Source organism: Hypanus sabinus, chromosome 3 (genome assembly GCF_030144855.1).
Source record: "Hypanus sabinus isolate sHypSab1 chromosome 3, sHypSab1.hap1, whole genome shotgun sequence".
Classification (NCBI taxonomy): domain Eukaryota; kingdom Metazoa; phylum Chordata; class Chondrichthyes; order Myliobatiformes; family Dasyatidae; genus Hypanus; species Hypanus sabinus.
This window is the reverse complement of record NC_082708.1, coordinates 46097227-46118610: the sequence shown is the minus strand read 5'-3', so window position 1 is coordinate 46118610 and position 21384 is coordinate 46097227. Positions and strand designations below refer to the sequence as shown.

Here is a 21384-nt window from a genome sequence, read left to right as displayed (position 1 = left end):
CCCAATTTCTATCATATTTAAATTCCTTATCTGCTAAATTCAATCTTGAATAATGACTCACCTTCACAGGGTATAGAACTACAAATATTCACCATGCTTTGTGAGAAGAAAATTTTCTTCCCTTAAATGAATGACCCATATTTGAAACTGCACTTACTAATTTAAAATTCTCCCTTATTGGGAAGGTGATGGATGTGGATGGAGGGGAACAACCTCTCAGCCTGTGCTGCCTGATAACTCTCAGAATTTTATGTATTTTGATAAGTTTCCCACTCATTCTTCCAAACTCCAATAAATAAAGACCTAATCTATTCTATTGTCCCACATAAATTAATGACCTTGTCTTGGGAATCCAGAGTGAAGTGCATCCAATGCAATTATACTCCTCTTTAAAAACAGGTTATAATTATACACGGTGCTCATGTGGTCCAACTAACCCTCCATACAGTTTTGATAGGAAAATACTATAGTTAATTATTTTTAAATGGTAAGAAAATGAGAAGCCTTGGTGTTCAGAGGACCCGAGTGTCCTTGGACATGAATCACTAAATACTACTCTGTAAACAGTGTGAAAAGTAAAGCTTAAGTTTGCCTTTATCATAAGAAGATTAAAAGAGTAGACTTACAGCAATTATACTGGGCTCTGGTGAGTGTGTAGTTGTAAGAATGTGTACAGATCTGATATCCCCTAGGAAGAAGAAAGCTGTAATAGACGTAATATCCATGGTCAACTCTGACCAACAGAGACCTCAAAGGAACTAGAGAGGTCAGAATTCTAAAACTAAATTCTCCCAATGTTTGAGATGGTTGGTGGAATACTAAGGCTCCCTCTCCATGGGGTGTCCAAAACCCTAAAATATTCAGCACAAACTGAAGAAAAAATTCTTCACTTAAAGGTTAGTGATGCGTTGGAATTCCCAGTCATTGTGTATATTCAAGAACCAAGTCAACACAGATTTTTAGGTCTTAAGGAAATCCAAGCCAGTGCAGAATCACAGCAAGTTAAAAGATGAGGCAGGATCTTATACTTCACCAGTTGGCGAAACAGGCACAAAGGGTCGATTACTGCTTTAATTATTTATCAAGTGTTTAATTTTTAATTTTTCTTTACATTGTCAATAGAAAAACACTCCCTATTCCACCAAATGCTTAAACAATTTTCTTTCCTTTCTACCACCTTCACCAAATTATACATGACTTTTTACCCAAACTAGGAAAAAATTGAAGGCAACTGCAAGCATTGTCAAAAATGTTCTTTTTCTGTAGTAGATTCTGTCAAAAAACTGGAGTGAGATGGAAGCAATGGTAGACTGAGGTAGCTAACCTAAAGAGAAAACACAGTAGCTGAAGATGATGTCATTGCGCAGATGAGTACAAAAGTACACACAAGAGGGTCAGAACTGGAGAGCAAAATAATGTGAAGGGGGGGAATATGGTAATAGAGAAAATTATAAAAATAGCAAAGCATGACCATGAAGGTATGGGAAGAAATGTCTGTGCTTTAAATATATTTGGATAAGAATTAAACCAAATGAATGGAAAACCAGAAGATTCGAAATTAGAGAATCACTGAAGGAGAACAGTGCACAATGCTTCAGAGAAAGAAGTCAAGGATGGATAACAACCCATGGTCAGTTGATAACAAGAATTTGATTATATAATCTTCTTTGATGTTTGTATATTAAAGTCTAGAATAGAAAAAAAGTCTAATACTAAAGTGGAGGTAGTTAGACCCAGAAGTGATAGTATTTGGGGTTGATGGAGGTTAGAGGAAGTGCCACAAAGGAAAACACAGATCACAATTTGTGTTTTTTAAAGATTAGAATAATGACATAGGTTTAACAGAAATAATTGTCTAAGACTAAATATCATTTAATGCAAGAACCATTAAATGCATGTAATTCAACAATTAAGCTGGACATATCAAACTTGGTGTTAAGAAAGAACCTGTGCACATTGTACATGGTATCTCAAACACAAAGATGATTAAAGGACAAATATTTTAGGATGTAACTGATTTTGAAAACATTCGCCCAGAGTTATACATGCCTTTCACAAATATTTTGGATTAAAAAGTGGTTTTGACAGATGGAATAACATATGAAGTTGGTTGACATGGCTCAACTACTTTAGGAAATGAGATTGGTTGTTGTCTAGGTGTCTCATTGATGACTACATTAACCGAATGATTACTAACTACAATCACAAAACATAATTTATCCTTCTTCATCTCATGAGAATTTTTCACAGCTTTTATCAAGCTTAATGTAATGTATGAAAATACACCATATGTGGATCAAGAACTTTAGCTTTTGACCTGTATAATTATTTATAAAACATGTTAAAATGTTACCTAAATTTTTTCAAAATGTTGCATCCAGCATCAAAGTGTATTCCTATCTTTACAACTCATATTTCTAGACTGATAGCATGGTGATATATGTCAAAGTAAATACAAAAAAAAGCAACATTGAAAGAGTTGAATTTCAACATGGATACATCAGAGCACTACAGCTTTTGGAGACTAAATAAAATAGAGTAATCCCCATGGGCCAAATGGTGCTGAGGTTTTAAAGGAATCTGCTGAGATTCAGCTGCTTCTAGGTTAGCATGTGCCAGATTTGTGTAAACCTACCGTAAGTCTAAGGTTACTGAGTGACAGATGCCAGAGCATCTGCTACAGTGCTCCATGGCTATATAGAATAGGCTAGGAAATTTGTCTTTCCTATCCTAAGCCACTGATTGAGTGTAAGCGTTCAAATGAGTGGAGATTCTCTTTCTGGTAAACAGGAGGAAAAAAGACGAGTTACTTATTTTTTTGAATTATTTAATTTTAAATTAGAAAGTGTTTTAATGCACTACTTTTAAAAGCCATAAAGGATTAATAAAAGTGATTTTAATGGTTCTCAAAGATGTATTAATATCAAGATATTAAAATAAGCCAAAAAAAAAAGTCTCAATAGCTTTGACAAAGAAGAGATTCTAGCACCAGTCTTATCTTCTGCCAGAATATCCCAGGAACTTAAAGTACGTTGCCGAATTTCTATTTGCTACTAAGGCCTCACTAAACATCACCCTACTACCTTTGCAGTGTGTTGTGTACAAAGCTAGGTAGGCAATTAAACACCTCAAAATCACTTGAGTCAGAAGCTTTCTTCAGGGTTTTTAATGAGAAAACTTTGTGAAACAATATTAAGTAAATTAAGTAAGCTTAAGACTTGCAGATACTGCTTTCAAGGGCAAATAAAGAGTGGAAGGAGATGGATGTCTTTCTACCTAACGTGCTCCAAATTGAAATCCAAATTAACACACACAGTAAGTGATTTAAAAGATGGTGCCTCTAGAGGAAGAACACGTCCTGCCTGACATTCATGATGTCAAACTTAACGACTGAAATTAAATGTCAAATGATCATTTCATTAAGTCTTTGGCAAAAGAAGGGCTGTCTCAGAGACTGGTCTTGAAAACAGTCTTACAACAATCTTTAAAGTTCAAAGTAAATTTATTATCAAAGTACATATACGTCATCATATACCACCCTGAAATTCATTTTCTTGTGGGCACCTCAATAAATCTAGCAATCATAATACAATCAATGAAGGACCACACACAACAGGGCGGACAACCAGTGTGCAAAAGACAACAAACTGTGCACATGCAAATAGAAAAAAAAGAATCAGAATCACTTTTAAAACCAATTTGTTACCTTTGCGGCAGTAGTACAATACACAATAGAGGAAAAGACGACATTGTAGCGGTGTGCTACATGCAACGCTAAAATAACGACATGGAGTTGGTAAACTGCAGTCAAAGATAATTTTATTTGAACTTCACAGCCTTGCTTTAAAGCCTCCCTCATCCCGCCCTCCCCGGGCGCAGATGCTCCAAGAGACACGTACTCACAAACCCCCGCAGGCTTTTCTCCCTTTGTTGCGGACCTGGCCTTTGTGCCTGCACACTGGCTATTTGTGAGCTGGTTCGAGTGTGCTAGGAAGTGGGTCGCCACATAACCCCCCCCCCAGAACTGGTGATACACCCCCCAATGTCCACAGTCTGGGCCGGACCCTGTTTGGGAGGTCAGCCTCTGCACCACGGTGCTGGAAACTCGACCGGTTGTGCCAGGTCCACATGGGCCGGTATGAGTCGGTCCACTGTGAAAACCTCCTCTCTCCCCCCAACGTCCAGCAAGACCATGGACCCGTTGTTCCGAAGCACTGTACATGGCCCCTCGTAGGGCCGTTGCAGCGGTGGCCGATGCCCGCCCCTTCGTACAAACACAAACTTACAGTTCTGCAGGTCTTTGGGTACGCAGGTCAGGTTCTGCCCATGCTGCGAAGTGGGTATGGGGGCCAGGTCACCGAGCCTCTCGCGTAGTCTGCCCAGGACTACTGCGGGTTCTTCCTCTTGCCCCGCTGGGGCTGGTATGAACTCCCCGGGGACGACCAGGGGTGCGCTGTATACTAACTCGGCCAACGATGCGTGCAGATCGTCTTTGGGCGCCGTGCGGTTGCCGAGTAGGTCCCAGGGAAGCTCGTCCACCCAGTTAGCTCCTCTCAGGCGGGCCATGAGAGCCGACTTTATGTGACGGTGGAAACTCTCCACTAGTCCATTAGGTGGGTGGTCGGCAGTGGTGTGGTGCAGCTGAGTCCCCAAAAGGCTGGCCATGGCTGACCACAGGCTGGAGGTGAACTGGGCACCTCTGTTGGAGGTAATGTGGGTCGGTACACCAAAGCCGGACACCCAGGTGGCGATCAATGCCTGGGCGCAAGATTCGGAGGTGGTGTCAGTGAGCGGGATCGCCTCTGGCCATCTTGTGAACCGGTCCACGATAGTCAGGAGGTGCTGCGCTCTGCGTGACATTGGCAGGGGGCCCACGATATCCACATGAATGTGGTCAAAACGCTGGTGGGTGTGGTGGAACTGCTGCAGCAGAGCTTTGGTGTGCCACTGCACCTTGGCCGTCTGGCAGTGCATGCACGTTCTGGCCCATGCATTGACCTGCTTGCGGAGTCTGTGCCAAACAAACCTGCTGGAGACCATCCGGATGGTTGTCCGGATGGAGGGGTGCACCAAATTATGAATGGAGTCGAAAACACATCGCCGCCAAGGTGCCGGGACGACGGGACGGGGCTGGCCGGTGGCGACGTCACAGAGTAGGGTCCTCTCACCTGGGCCTACGGGGAGGTCCTGGAGCTGCAAACCAGAGACTGCAGTTCTGTAACTAGGGATCTCCTCGTCTGCCTGCTGTGCCTCTGCCAGCGCCTCAAAGTCTACCCCTTGGGAAAAGGCATGAATGTTAGGGCGAGAGAGCGCATCTGCCACGAGATTGTCCTTACCCGAGACGTGCCAAACATTCTTCATGTATTCAGAGATGTAGGACAGATGGCACTGCTGGCGGGATGACGAGGGATCGGACACCTTCGTGAACGTAAAGGTAAGCGGTTTGTGGTCCGTGAACGCGTTGAAGGGCCTACCTTCTAAGAAGTACCTGAAATGCCGGATTGGCAGGTATAGAGCCAACAGTTCCTGATTGAAAACACTGTATTTGAGCTCGGGTGGCTGCAGGTGTTTGCTGAAAAACGCCAGGGGTTACCAGCGACCCGAGATGAGTTGCTCCAGTACCCCACTGACTGCCGTGTTAGATGCGTCCACTGTGAGGGCGGCAGGGACGTCCATTTTGGGGTGCATTAGCATCGCGGCGCTCGCCAAGGCTTCCTTCGTTTTAATGAAAGCGGCAGCGGACTCCTCGTCCCAGGTAATGTCCTTGCCCGGACCAGACAGCAGGGCGAACAGGGGGCGCATGATTCAGGCAGCTGAAGGGAGGAAGCGGTGGTAGAAATTGAGCACACCAACGAATTCCTGAAGGCCTTTGATTGTGGTGGGTCGGGGGAAATGGCGAGCCGCATCTACCTTAGCAGGCAGAGGGGTTGCCCCGTCTTTAGTAATCCTGTGGTCCAGGAAGTCAATGGTGTCGAGCCCAAATCGGCATTTGGCCAGGTTGATTGTTAGACCGTAGTCACTCAGCCAGGCATAGAGTTGACGGAGGTGGGACAGATGCTCCTGACGACTGCTGCTGGCTATGAGGATGTCGTCCAAATAGATGAAAGCGAAGTCCAGGTCACGTCCCACCACGTCCATTAACCGCTGGAACGTCTGTGCGGCATTCTTCAGGCCGAACGGCATGCAGAGGAACTTGAAAAGGCCGAACGGGGTGATGAGAGCCGTTTTGGGGACGTCGTCCGGATGCAACTGGATTTGATGGTATCCTCAGACGAGGTCTACCTTGGAGGTATCCTCAGACGAGGTCTACCTTGGAGAAGATCCGTGCGCCGTGCAGGTTTGAATGTGTGGCACAGGGTAGAGGTCCGGTGTGGTAGCCTCGTTCAGCCTGCGGTAGTCGCCGCACGGTCTCCAGCCCCCTGTCGCTTTGGGCACCATGTGCAGGGGGGAGGCCCATGGGCTGTCGGACCGCCAGATGATCCCCAATTCCTCCATCCTCTTGAACAACTCCTTCGCCAGTCAGAGCTTGTCCGGGGGAAGCTGCCGAGCATGGGCGTGGAGGGGTGGTCCCTGGGTCGGGATGTGGTGCTGTACGCCATGTCGGGGCATGGCTGCCCTGAACTGCGGTGCCAGAACTGATGGGAAATCTGCCAGGACCCTGGTGAAGTTGTTGTTGGACAGCGTGATGGAGTCGAGGTGAGGGGCTGGCAACTGGGCTGTACCCAGGGAGAATGTCTGAAAGGTCTCGGCGTGGACCAGTCTCTTCCTGGGCAGGTCGACCAGTAGGCTGTGAGACCGCAAAAAATTCGCACCCAGAAGCGGTTGGGCTACGGCGGCCAGTGTGAAGTCCCATGTGAACTGGCTGGAGCCGAACAGTAGCTGTACCTGACGGGTGCCATAGGTCCTTACTGTGCTGCCGTTCACGGCCCTCAAGGGGGGGACCCGGTGCCCTGTTGCGGGTTCCGTAACTCGTCGGAGTTACTGATCTCCACACCGGTGTCGACCAAAAACCGGCGTCCCGACCGCTGGTCCCACACATACAGGAGGCTATCCCGAAGGCCAGCCGCCGTAGCCATCAGCGACGGCTGGCCCTGGTGTTTCCCGGGAACTTGCAGGGCGGGTGACAACGACGGGCTTCTGTGCCCCACCGCTGATGGTAGAAACACCATTGTTCGTTGGGCTCCCCACCCCGCCTTTGGGGTTAGCGGGCTCTGCGGCCTGGACTGGTTTGCTGTTGGGAGCATGGCCTGGTGATCTGTGCAATGGACGCCCCTCTCACCTTCTTGGCATTCCACAGCAAGTCCGCCCGGGCTGCCACCTTCCGGGAGTCGCTGAAATCCGCGTCGGACAGCAGCAGGCGTATGTCCTCGGGCAGCTGCTCTAGGAATGCCTGCTCAAACATGAGGCAGGGTGTATGTCCGTCGGCCAGAGACAACATGTCATTCATTAAATCTGATGGAGGTCTGTCTCCCAAGCCATCCAGGTGCAGTAAGCCCGCTTGCGCCGTGAAAGTCCGTAAGTCCTTAGGAGCAGGGCTTTGAATTCCATGTACTTGCCGTCCACCGGGGGAGACTGTACGAACTCTACAACCTGAGCCACTGTGTCCTGGTCGAGGGAGCTCACCATGCAGTAGTAACGGGTGTCCTCTGAGGTTATCTGCTGAACGTGGAATTGGGCTTCTGCTTGCTGGAACCATAGGTGAGGTCGCAGCGTCCAGAAGCTTGGCAGTTTCAATGAAACTGCATGAACAGATGCAGCGTCGGTCATCTCCGGTCCAAAAATCGTTTGGACCGTCGGGGTCACCAATTGTAGCAGTGTGCTACACACAGCACTAAAATAACGACATGGAGTCGGTAATCAAAGATAATTTTATTTGAACTTCACAGCCTTGCTTTAAAGCCTCCCTCATCCCGCCCTCCCTGGGCACGGATGCTCCAAGAGACACGTACTCACAAACCCCCGCAGGCTTTTCTCCCTTTGTTGCGGACCTGGCCTTTGTGCCTGCACGCTGGCTATTTGTGAGCCGGTTCGAGTGTGCTAGGAAGTGGGTCGCCACAACATTATATGTATATATAAAAAAAATGGAATAGTTAAATTAGTGCAAAAAAATTGAAATAAAAAAGTAGTGAGGTAGTGTTTATGGGTTCAATGTCCATTTAGAAATTGGATGGCAGAAGGGAAGAAGTTGTTCCTGAATCATTGAATGCATGCCTTCAAGCTTCTGTACCTCTTACCTGATTGGAGCAATGAGAGAAGAGCATGTCCTGGGTGATGGGGGTCCTTAATGATGGACACCACCTTTTTGAGGCACCGCTCCCTGAAGATGTCCTGGATACTACGGAGGACAGTGCCCATGAATGGAGCTGACTGATTTTACAACTCTTTGCAGCTTACTTCGATTCTGTACAGTAACTCCTCCATACCAGACAGTGATGAAACCAGTAAGAATGCTCTCCATGGTACATCTGTAGAAATTTACAAGTGCTTTTGGTGACATACCTCAAACTCCTAATAAAACATAGCTGCTGTTGTGCCTTCTTTAGAGCTGCATCAATAAGTTGCATCCAGGAACTTGAAATTGCTCACTTCTGATCCCTCTATGAGGATTGGTTTGTGTTCCTTTGTCTTACGATTTCTGAAATCCACAATCAGTTCTTTGTTTGCTGACATTAGGTACAAGATTGTTGCTGTGGCACTACTCATTTAACTGGTATATCTCACTCTTGTACGCCTTTTCATCACCATCTGAAATTCTGCCAATAATGGTTGCATCATTAGCAAATTTATAGATGGTATTTGAGGTATGCTTAGCAACACAGTCACGGGTGTAGAGAGAACAGAACAGTGGGGTAAGCACACATTCCTGTGGAGCACCAGTGTTAATTGTCGGCAAGGTGGAAATGTTATTTCCAATCTGCACAAATTGTGTTCTGCTGGTTAGGAAGTCGAGGATGCAGGTGCAGAGGGAGGTATATAGACTTAGGTTCTGTAGCTTTTTGATCAGGACTGTAGGAATAATGGTGTGAAATGCTGAGCTATAATCAATAATCAAGCATCCTGACATAGGCATTTCCATTGTCCAAGTCATTTAAAGCTGCACAGAGAGCCATTGAGATCGCATCTGCAGTAGACCTATTGTGGTGATGGCCAAAATAAAGTGGGCCCATGTCCTTCTAGCCATGACCAACCACCCAAAGCATTTCAACACCACAGATATGAATCCTGCTGGACAAAAGTCATTGAAGTAACTCAAGCTGCTCTTCTTGGGCACTGTGTAATTGTTGTTCTTTTGAAGTAGGTGGGAACTTCTGTAGCAGTGAGAGATAGAAAATTTCTTTGAATATCCCTGCCAGTTAGCTTGGACAAGTTTTCAGAGCCTTACCTGACACTATATTTGGCCCTGCTGCCCTGCAAGGTTTCGTCCACTTGAAAGACAGCATGATATTAGCCTCCGAGACAGAGATCACAGGGTCATCAGATGCTGCAGGGATCCTCACAGCTGTGGTTTTATTCTCCTTTTCAAAGCAATCATGAAAGGCATTGAGCTCATCTGGTAGTGAAGTATCGCTGCCTTTCACGCTGGTAGGTTTTGCTTTGTAGGAAACTATGACCTGCAAACCCTGCCGGAGTTGATGTGCATCTAATGTTGCCTCTAACCTCTCCTAGATTTGTTTCTTGGCTCTTGAAATAGCTGGCTATCTATACAGACCTGGACCACCAGACTTGAATGCCACAAATCTAGCCCTCAGCAGACTTTCTGGTTCATCCACAGCTTTTGGCAGTGATGTACAGTAAGTTTTCATAGGCACACACTCCTCCACATAGGTTTTAATAAAGTCAGTGACAACTGTGACATATTGATCCAAGCTCAAAGATGACTCCCTGAACACAATCCAGTCCACTGATTCAAAACAGTTCTGTAAGTACTCCTGTGCCTCCCTGGTTCATACCTTCTTGGTCCTCTCTCCCTATAGTAGAGGTATAGCCAAGTGATCAGATTTACCAAAATGCAGTCTGGGCATGGAATGGTAGGATTTGCTTATGATGGTAAAACAGTGATCTAGTGTGACCTCAGGTGCTACAGGCAGTATGCTGATAGTAGTTGGGCAAAATTTCCTCAAATAAGCCTGGTTGAAGAACCTGATCATGATTTGAAATGTGCCTGGATGGACTGTTCCTTGTTTCGAGACTAAAAAGACATTCAGAGGTTACCAAAAGCAGAGCCGACGGATTTGTCAGTGAAGGGAGGTCTGCTTACTCTTGCCAGCTCTTACTGACTACAATCATTATCCCAACAACAGAGATGTAATCCCAACTCCTGAAGCTGCACATGGTCGATCACATCCTAAGGACATGCAGCTGCAAAAATTTTCTGAACCCTTTGCAATTACCTGGTTTTCTGCATTAATTACTCATAAAATGAGGCCTGAACTTCATCTAAGTCACAATAATAGACAAACATAATCTGCCAAAACTAAAGGCATACTTTTCACATCTTTAGTGAACACACTGTTTAATCATTTACGGTCCAGGCTGGAAAAAGTATGTGAACCATAGTATTTAATAACCGGTAGCACCTTCTTCGGTAGCAATAACCTCCACCTAACGTTTCCTGTAGCTGCTGATCGGAATTGTACAATGGTGAGAAGGAATTTTAGACCATTCCTCTATACAAACCAGTTTTAGTTCATCAGTATTTCGTGGATACCTTGCATGAACGTCCCTCTTTAGATGCCACAACATCTCAATTGGGTCAAGGTCTGGACTCTGACTTGGCCATTTTAAAACACAAATTTTCTTCTTTCTAAACTATTCTGTTGTTGATTTACTCTTGTGTTTCGAATCATTGTCTTGTTGCATCATCCAACTTCTAATAAGCCTCAGGTGACAGACCGCTATCCTGACATTCTCCTGTAAAATGTCTTGACACAATTTTGAATTCATTGTCCCCTCAACAACTGCCCATGCCCTGAGGGAGTAAAACAGCCCCAAGCCACAAAACCTCTTCCACCAAATTTCACAGCTGGGGTGAAGTTTTGGTGCTGATGTGCAGTGCCCTTTACCCTCCAAACATAGCGGTGCGCATTTCTGCCAAAAAGTACAACTTTTGTCTTATCTGTCACAAAACATTGTCCCAGAGGTGTTGTGGAACATCCAAGTGGTCTTTTGCAAACTTGTGACTTTCTCCAATGTTTTTATTTCGAGAGCAGTGGTTTCCTCCATGGTATCCTTCCATGAACCCCATTCTAGTTCTTATAGTGGGCACATGAAGACAGACTTTAGCAAGTACACACACAAAATGCTGGAGGCACTCAGCAGTCTAGGCAAACAGATTTCTGTAGATCTTTTAGTGTTACCCTTGGGGTTCCTTTACACCTCTTTCAGCATTGCACACTGTGCTCTTGGTGTGATCTTCACAGGACACCAACTCCTCAGAAAAGTAGCAATGGTACTGAATTTCCTCCATTTGGAGACAATTTCTCTTACTGTGGACTGATGAACACTCAGGTCTTTAGAAATGCTTTTGTAGCCTTTTCCAGCTCCATGTATCTCTACAGACAGACAGACATACTTTATTGATCCAGTGGGAAATTGGGTTTCGTTACAGCCGCACCAACCAAGAATAGTGTAGAAATATAGCAATATAAAACCATAACTAATTAAATAATAATAAGTTAATCATGCCAAGTAGAAATAAGTCCAGGACCAGCCTCAGGGTGTCTGACACTCCAAAGCAGGAGTTGTGAAGTTTGATGGCCACAGGCAGGAATGACTTTCTATGACGCTCAGTGTTACGTCTCGGTGGAATGAGTCTCTGGCTGAACATACTCCTGTGCCTAACCAGTACATTATGGAGTGGATGGGAGTCATTGTCCAAAATGGCATGCAACTTGGACAGCATCCTCCTTTCAGACACCACCATCAGAGAGTCTAGTTCCACCCCAACATCATCATTAGCCTTACGAATGAGTTCGTTGATTCTGATGGTGTCTGCTATCCTCAGCTTGCTGCCCCAGCACACAACAGCGAACATGATAGCACTGGCCACCATAGACTCGTAGAACATCCTCAGCATCATCCGGCAGATGTTAAAGGACCTCAGTCTCCTCAGGAAATAGAGACAGCTCTGACCCTTCTTGTAGACAGCCTCAGTGTTCTTTGACCAGTCCAGTTTATTGTCAATTCGTATCCCCAGGTATTTGTAATCCTCCACCATGTCCACACTGACCCTCTTGGATGGAAACAGGGGTCACCGGTGCCTTAGCCCTCCTCAGGTCCACCACCAGCTCCTTAGTCTTTTTCACATTAAGCTGCAGATGATTCTGCTCGCACCATGTGACAAAGTTTCCCACCGTAGCCCTGTACTCAGCCTCATCTCCCTTGTTGATGCATCCAACAATGGCAGAGTCATCAGAAAACTTCTGAAGATGGCAAGACTTTGTGCAGTAGCTGAAGTCTGAGATGTAGATGGTGAAGAGAAAGGGAGACAGCACAGTCTCCTGTGGAGCCGCAGTGCTGCTGACCACTCTGTTTGACACAGTGTTGCAAGCGTTACTGTGGTCTGCCAGTCAGGTAATCAATAATCCATACCAGGGAAGCATCCACCTGCATCACTGTCAGCTTCTCACCCAGCAGAGCAGGGCAGATGGTGCTGAACGCACTGGAGAAATCAAAAAACATGACCCTCACAGTGCTTGCCAGCTTGTCCAGGTGGGCGTAGACACAGTTCAGCAGGTAGACAATTCTTCTTCTAAGGTCCTCTGAAAGTTGTTTTGATCAAGGCACGGTGCACATAAACAGATCTTTCCTGAGAAGAGCAGGAAACCTGACTTTGTCATTTTTAATAGGGCAGGGCACCTCTACAACTCATACCTCCAATCTCATCTAACTGACTGGAACACTCGACTCCAAACAGCTTTTACAGAAGGCATTACTCTGGAGGTTCACATACTTTTATGAACCTAGACTGTGATTGTTTAAATGATGTGCTCAGTATTGACAAGAAGTAGTACAATTGTTTGTGTGTTATTAATTTAGGCAGATTGTGTTTTGTCTATTATTGTGACTTAGATAAAGATCAGATCACATTTTAATGAATAATTAGTGCAAAAAGCAGGCAACTAATTGCAAAGGGTTCACAATGATTTTCTTGCAACTGTAGCTTACAAGATCCCTCCCCACGTTTCTGAGATTCTCCTGTGACTTGGCAGAGACATCATCTATCCATATACGAAGCATGCAGAGAAAGTGCAGTACACCACAAAGCAGGAACCTCTTACAATCCTAAGTTACTATAGTGAACTCTGTCCCTTTCTTGACGTATTTAGAGCACATAATTCACTTCAGAGGCACCTCACCCAATCATCATTCTGGGTGAGTTCCATCTCACAGGTCTGTTCATCAAACATTACCATGAGCAAGTATGTCATCAAGGAGATCATTTTCAAAGTGAGAACAGTTAAAGACCATGTAGGGAAACAGTTTCAAGACTAGTCTATGCTTTTGCAAAAGATTTAATGAAATGATCACTTGACTTTTAGTTTCAGTAGTAAAGTTTGACATTATGGAGGCCAGACTGGGAATGGTCTATCTCTAGAGATGCTGTTTATTTTGGATTAACATCACTTCCCATTTGTAATCTGTTTTTTCAAATCATTTCCTGCACATGTTGATTTGGATTTTGACTTTAAGTACACATGGTGGAAAGACATCCAACTCCACCCACTCTCTTTGTCCTTGAAATAGTAATATCTATGAGTCTTAAGTTATCTTTAGTGGATGTACTTTGAAGGAAGTATTATGTTTATCATTCATCTTTATTAAGCTAATGAATTCACTCAAGTCCACTGCATAGCTACAGAATGTCGTATGTGTGTATTACCTTGTTAATGCTGATTGTGAGAATAATATTAGCGTGTTCAGGCATGAAATGATTCTGTATCGAATCTAACACGTTTTACTTACTTTCTGCAGGTTCACAAAGTTTTGTGGCGACCCATTTCCGAACCGACTCACAATTAGATAGCCTACGGGGGTTTGCGAGCACAGAGCTTTGGAGCCTCTGCGCCACAGGGGACAGGTTGAGGGAGGCTTAAAAGTGAGGCTGAAGATTTCGAATAAAGTTTTTTCCTTCGACTGCAGTTACCGACTCCGTGTCGTAATTTTAGCGCTGCGTGTAGCACACCGCTACAATTGGTGACCCCGACGGTCCAAACGATTTTTGGACCAGAAATGACCGCCGCCGCCTCTGTTCATGCGGTTTCGTTGAAACTGCCGGGTTTCTGGACACAGTGCCCAAACCTATGGTTCCAGCAAGCCGAAGCCCAATTCCACGTTCGCCAGATCACCTCAGAAGACACCCGCTACTACTACGTGGTGAGCTCCCTCAACCAGGACACAGCGGCCCAGGTTGCGGAGTTCGTACAGTTGCCCCCAGCAGACGGCAAGTACACGGAATTCAAAGCCCTGCTCCTCAGGACTTTCGGACTCTCACGGCGCGAGCGGGCTGCCCGTTTACTGTACCTGGATGGCTTGGGCGACAGACCTCCATCAGCTTTAATGAATGAGATGTTGTCTCTCGCTGATGGACACTCACCCTGCCTCATGTTTGAGCAGGCATTCCTGGAGCAGCTGCCCGAGGACATACGCCTGCTGCTGTCCGACGCGGATTTCAGTGACCCCCGGAAGGTGGCAGCCCGGGCGGACTTGCTGTGGAACGCCAAAAAGGTGAGCGGGGCATCCATCGCACAGATCTTGCAGCCACGCTCCCGGCAGCAAACCAGTCCAGGCCCGGCCGCAGAGCCCGCCAACCCCCAGCCCAATGAACACTGGTGCTTCTACCACCAGCGGTGGGGTGCAGAAGCCCGCCGTTGTCGCCCGCCCTGCAAGTTCCCGGGAAACGCCAGGGCCAGCCGCCGCTGATGGCTACGGCGGCTGGCCATCGGGATAGCCACCTGTATGTGTGGGATAGAAGGTCGGGACGCCGGCTTTTGGTCGATACTGGGGCTGAGATCAGCGTTTTACCTCCGACGAGTTACGACACCCGCAGCAGGGCACCGGGTCCCCCCGAGGGCCATGAATGGCAGCACAGTAAGGACCTATGGCACCCGTCAGGTGCAGCTACAGTTCGGCTCCAGCCAGTTCACGTGGGACTTCACACTGGCCGCCGTAGCCCAACCGCCTCTGGGTGCGGATTTTTTGCGGGCTCACAGCCTACTGGTCGACCTGCCCAGGAAGAGACTGGTACACGCTGAGACCTTTCAGACGTTCTCCCTGGGTGCAGCCCAGTTGCCAGCCCCTCACCTCGGCTCCATCACGCTGTCCGACAACAACTTCACCAGGGTCCTGGTGGATTTCCCATCGGTTCTGGCACCGCAGTTCACGGCAGCCATGCCCAGGCACGGCGTCCAGCCCCACATCCCGACCCAGGGACCACCCCTCCATGCCCGTGCTCAGCGGCTTCCCCCGGACAAGCTCCGACTGGCGGAATTGGGGATCATCCGGCGGTCCGACAGCCCATGGGCCTCCCCCCTGCACATGGTGCCCAAAGCGACGGGAGGCTGGAGACTGTGCGGCGACTACCGCAGGCTGAAAGAGGCTACCACACCGGACCGCTACCCTGTGCCACACATTCAGGACTTTGCAGCAAACCTGCACGGCGCACGGATCTTCTCCAAGGTAGACCTCGTCCGAGGGTACCATCAAATCCCGATACATCCTGACGACGTCCCCAAAACGGCTCTCATCACCCCGTTTGGCCTTTTCGAGTTCCTCCGCATGCCGTTCGGCCTGAAGAATGCCGCACAGAGGTTCCAGCGGTTAATGGACGTGGTGGGACGGGACCTGGACTTCACGTTCATCTATTTGTATGACATCCTCATAGCCAGCAGCAGTCGTCAGGAGCATCTGTCCCACCTCCGTCAACTCTGCGCCCGACTGAGTGAGTACGGTCTTACAATCAACCCCGCCAAATGCCAGTTCGGACTCGATACCATTGACTTCCTGGGCCACAGGATTACTAAAGACGGGGCAACCCCTCTGCCCGCTAAGGTAGATGCGGTCCGCCACTTTCTCCGACCCACCACGATCAAAGGCCTTCAGGAATTCGTAGGTATGGTCAATTTCTACCGCCGCTTCCTCCCTTCAGCTGCCCGGATCATGCGCCCCCCGTTCACCCTGATGTCGGGTCCGAGCAAGGACATTACCTGGGATGAGGAGTCCGCCGCCGCTTTCGTTCAAACGAAGGAAGCTTTGGCGAACGCTGCAATGCTAGTACATCCCAGAATGGACGCCCCTACTGCCCTCACAGTGGACGCATCAAACACGGCAGTCGGTGGGGTGCTGGAGCAACTCATCGCAGGTCGCTGGCAACCCCTGGCGTTTTTCAGCAAACACCTGCGGCCACCCGAGCTCAAGTACAGTGCTTTCGACCGGGAACTGTTGGCACTCTACCTGGCAATCCGGCATTTCAGGTACTTCTTAGAAGGTCGGCCCTTCACCGTGTTCACGGACCACAAACCGCTTACCTTTGCGTTTACGAAAGCGTCCGACCCCTGGTCGTCCCGCCAGCAACGCCACCTGTCCTACATCTCTGAATACACGACGGATGTCCGGCACGTCTCGGGTAAGGACAATGTCGTGGCGGATGTGCTCTCTCGCCCTACCGTTCATGCCCTTTCCCAAGGGGTAGACTTTGAGGCACTGGCAGAGGCACAGCAGGTAGATGAGGAGATTCCGAGTTACAGAACCGCAGTCTCTGGTTTGCAGCTCCAGGACCTCCCCGTGGGCCCGGGTGAGAGGACCTTACTCTGTGACGTTGCCACCAGCCAACCCCGTCCCGTTGTCCCAACAGCCTGGCGGCACCGCGTTTTCAACTCCATTCATAACTTGGCGCATCCCTCCATCCGGACAACTGTCCGGACGGTTTCCAGCAGGTTCGTTTGGCACGGACTCCGCAAACAGGTCAGTGAATGGGCCAAAACGTGCATGCACTGCCAGACGGCCAAGGTGCAGCGGCACACCAAAGCCCCACCGCAGCAGTTCCATCCCGCCCACCGGCGTTTCGACCACATTCATGTGGATATCGTGGGCCCCCTGCCAGTGTTGCGCGGAGCGCAGCACCTCCTGACTATTGTGGACCGGTTCACAAGATGGCCAGAGGCGGTCCCGCTCACTGACACCACCTTCGAATCTTGCGCCCGAGCCCTGATCGCCACCTGGATATCTCGCTTTGGTGTACCAGCCCACATTACCTCCGACAGAGGCGCCCAGTTCACCTCCAGCCTGTGGTCAGCTATGGCCAGCCTTTTGGGGACTCAGCTGCACCACACCACTGCCTACCACCCACAGTCGAACGGGCTAGTGGAGCGTTTCCACCATCACCTGAAGTTGGCCCTCATGGCCCGCCTGCGAGGAGCCAACTGGGCGGACGAGCTTCCCTGGGTCCTACTCGGCATCCGCACAGCGCCCAAGGACGACCTGCACACCTCGTCGGCCGAGTTGGTATACGGCGCGCCCCTGGTCGTCCCCGGGGAGTTCCTACCAGCCCCACGGGGGCAAGAGGAAGATCCCGCAGCAGTCCTGGGCAGACTACGCGAGAAGCTCGGTAACCTGGCCCCCATACCCACTTCACAGCACGGGCGGCACCCGACCTGCGTACCCAAAGACCTACAGAACTGTAAGTTTGCGTTTGTACGAAGGGGCGGGTATCGGCCACCGCTGCAGCGGCCATACGAGGGGCCGTTTATGGTGCTCCGGAACAACGGGTCCACGTTCGTGCTGGACGTTGGGGGGAAAGAGGAGGTATTCACGGTGGACCGCCTCAAACCGGCCCATGTGGACCTGGCGCAACCGGCCGAGTTTCCGGCACCTCGGCGCAGAGGCCGACCTCCCAAGCAGGTTCTGGCCCAGACTGTGGACATTGGGGGGTATCGCCGGTTCTGGGGGGGGGGGGGGGGGGGTTATGTGGCGACCCATTTCCTGGCACATTCGAACCGACTCACAATTAGATAGCCTACAGGTGTTTGCGAGCACAGAGCTTTGGAGCCTCTGCGCCACGGGGGGCAGGTTGAGGGAGGCTTAAAAGTGAGGCTGAAGATTTCGAATAAAGTTTTTTCCTTCGACTGCAGTTACCGACTCCATGTCGTAATTTTAGCGCTGCGTGTAGCACACCGCTACAGTTTCTCATTAAAAACCCTGAAGAAAGCTTCTGGTTGGGGTGATTTTTGAGGTTTAATGCCCTGCAAGGACAGCAAAGTGAAAAAAAATTGCTGTTTCAAGGGCAAATAAAGAGTGGATGGAGATGGATATCTTTTCACAACATGCTTAAAGTTGAAATCCAAATAATTTGTGCTGAATTGTTTAAAAAAAATCAGCTTACGAATAGGATGTGATGTTTGTACAAACAAAACAGTGCCTCAAGGCAAAACAATCCCTCTCAATCCCATTCTTGTCTTCTCTCTGTGACTTTTGACACCTTGACTAATCAAGAACCTATCAGGTTTTGTTTTAAATATACTCATTGAATTAGACTCTACAGCCATTCAAGGCCATTAATTGCACAGATTCACCACCCTCCAACTAAAGAAATTAGTCCTCATCTCTGTGGATACCACTCCATTCTGAGAGTATGTCCTCTGCTCCCAGACTCATCCACTACAGAAAATATCCTCTGCACAACCACTCTATCTAGGCCTTTAAATAGTTGATACATTTCAATGAGATCTGCCCTCATTCTTCAAGCTCCAGTGAGTACAGGCCTAGATCAAATGCTCCTATACATTATTTCATTCATTCCCAGAAGCATTCCTGTGAACCTCCTCTTGATCCTCTCCAATGTCAGCACATCTTTTCTTAAATAAGAGCCTCACAATACGCCATGTGCGGGCTGACCAATGCCTTATAAAGCCTCAGCATCACATCCTTGCTCTTGTATTCTAGTCGTCTTGAAACGAATGTGAGCATTGCATTTGATTTCCTTACCACTGGATCAACGTGCAAGTTAACCTGCAGAAGGAGTCCCAAGTCTCTTTGCACCTCTGATTTTAAAATTTTCTTGTTTACAAAATTATTCCTCCCACCAAAGAGCATGACCATTCACTTCTCTACATTATATTTCATCTACTATTTCTGTGCCCATTCTCCTAGATTGTCATAGTCTTGCTGCAGACTGTTTCCTCAACACTATCTGCTTCTCCACCTATTTTCAAATTACCCACAAAGCCATCAATTCCATTATCATTGACATATAATGTGAAAAGAAGTGGTCCCAATACCAACTCTGTGGAACATCTCTAGTCATTGGCAGCCAACCAGAAAATTCCCAGTGCACCCTGCCAGTCAGCCAAACTTCTATCGATGCTAGTACCTTTCCTGTAGTACCATTGGCTCTTATCTTGTTAAGCTGCCTGATGTGTGGCACCTTAATAAAGGGCTTGTCTAGGTAAACAAAGTCCACTGACTCTCTTTTGTTTATCCTGCCTGTTATTTCTTCGAAGAATTCCAACAGATCTGTCAGGAAAGATTTCCCCTTAAGGAAACCATGCTGACTTCGGCGTATTTTATCACGTGACTCCAAGTACTTCAAAAGCTCATCCTTAACAATGGACTCTAACATCTTCCCAACCAGTGAAGGCAGGCTAACTGGCCTATAACTTCCTTTCTTCTGCCTACCCCCCTTCTTAAAAGAGTGGAGTGACATTTGGAATTTTCCAGTCCTCTGGAACTAGTCCACCAGAATCTAGTGATCCTTGAAAGATCATTACTAATGCCCTCACAATCTCTTCAGCTACCTCTTTCAGAACCCTGGGGTGTAATCTATCTTTTCCAGGTGACATTTTTCAGATCTTTCAGCTTCCCAAGCATCTTCTCCTTAGTAACAGCAACTAAATTCACTTCTGCCCTGACACTCTTCAATTTCATATTAAATTACAGTATTAAGTTCATTGGCCATTTCTTTGTGCCCCATTACTACCTCTACAGTGTAATTTTCAATCGTTCAATATCCACTCTCACCTTTCTTTTACTCCTTATATAGGAATTTCACCTGTAGAGGCATGCCTGCCCAATTTAAATGTAATCTCATCTGAAGCTGAATTCACATTTGCAGATGACATTCTGGACAGGATCTTCTCTAACATTTGTACAAATTTTCTGATGATAGCGGAAAGTCTGCAGAGATTAGGAATTTCACCCATAGAAGGATGCCAGCCCAATTTAAACATTATAGCACAACATGAATCAATGCAGTATGTTCTTGGCTCTTTCCATGCTAGGTTACATCAGCTTTCAAATGACTCAGTCCAAATATTTGATATTATTATCTGAACAGATACAAGATCAACAGGATCATTAGTTTCTGACTAACTTACTTAACAAATATTGAACAAATGCATGATATAGCAGTGATGTAATCTTACATAATTTTCTCTAAGAAAAAATAGACAGTAGGAAAAGTTACAACATAATTATTTGTTCAGTGACTTTAATAAATGTGAAATCTTTCTAAATGACAGTATTTAGCTAGGTATCATTATCATAATCATTCTTAAAATTGCAATCAGTTTTGACAGTCATTAAACTGTGCCAGCAGTTAAAGTTTTCCTTTCATGTGGGTTTTGATCAAAGGAAAAATGGCCAGAGTCACGTGGCACTTTAGTGCAAAGGTGTATTAGGTACATCAAAAATCAAACTTACAAAAATTAGCAAAAATAGTGAAAACTGCCAATATTAACAAGAAGATATCCGCCAGAAAACACAATAGCTCCATACTTTGTTCAGTGTGATCTCTTGGCAGCCCTGAACTCTCTCTCTTACTGACAGTGAAGAGTCCCATTTATTATGCACCAAGACATACCTACCATCTTTCATTACCCACAAAGTTAACTGAAGACTACACATGAATTAGAATCTGATGCACTCCACAATATAGTCATAATTATATTACAAAATAAACAGAAATATCTACCTTAATTATAATATACAAACAACATATAGAAATTTGCACATCCCTATTACTAAAGGATAGAATATTACGCTGTGTATTGCGGGAAATGCACCATAAAGCCAATCCGAGTGTATCAGTTCGGTTTAGAACCAATTATGAGAATATACCGGGGAAGACATTTAAGTGCTTACGCTTACTGCAATGACAGCAGAATGTCAAGGCAATGTTTGTGTGTGTGTAAGGAGTGCATTTACCGAGTGCTCTCCATCACAGCGTGCAATTATTCAGCCCTTTCTATATGATGCCATTTTACTGTATAGAGGATATACAGGACAAGAACAGACCATTTGGCCCATACTAATATTTATGCTCCTTTTCAGCTGCCTTTGGTCTTTTGCATCATTTTCTAAAGGCTGACTCTTCATTCATTTCTCCCTCAC

General features: G+C 47.0%; 1 protein-coding gene across 2 annotated transcripts in view; it reads right to left on the bottom strand.

Moving 5' to 3' along the window:
• Nucleotides 1-21384, bottom strand: part of LOC132391268 (palmitoyltransferase ZDHHC20-B-like) — a 115906-nt gene that overhangs the window by 76610 nt on the left and 17912 nt on the right. The window lies entirely within an intron of this gene.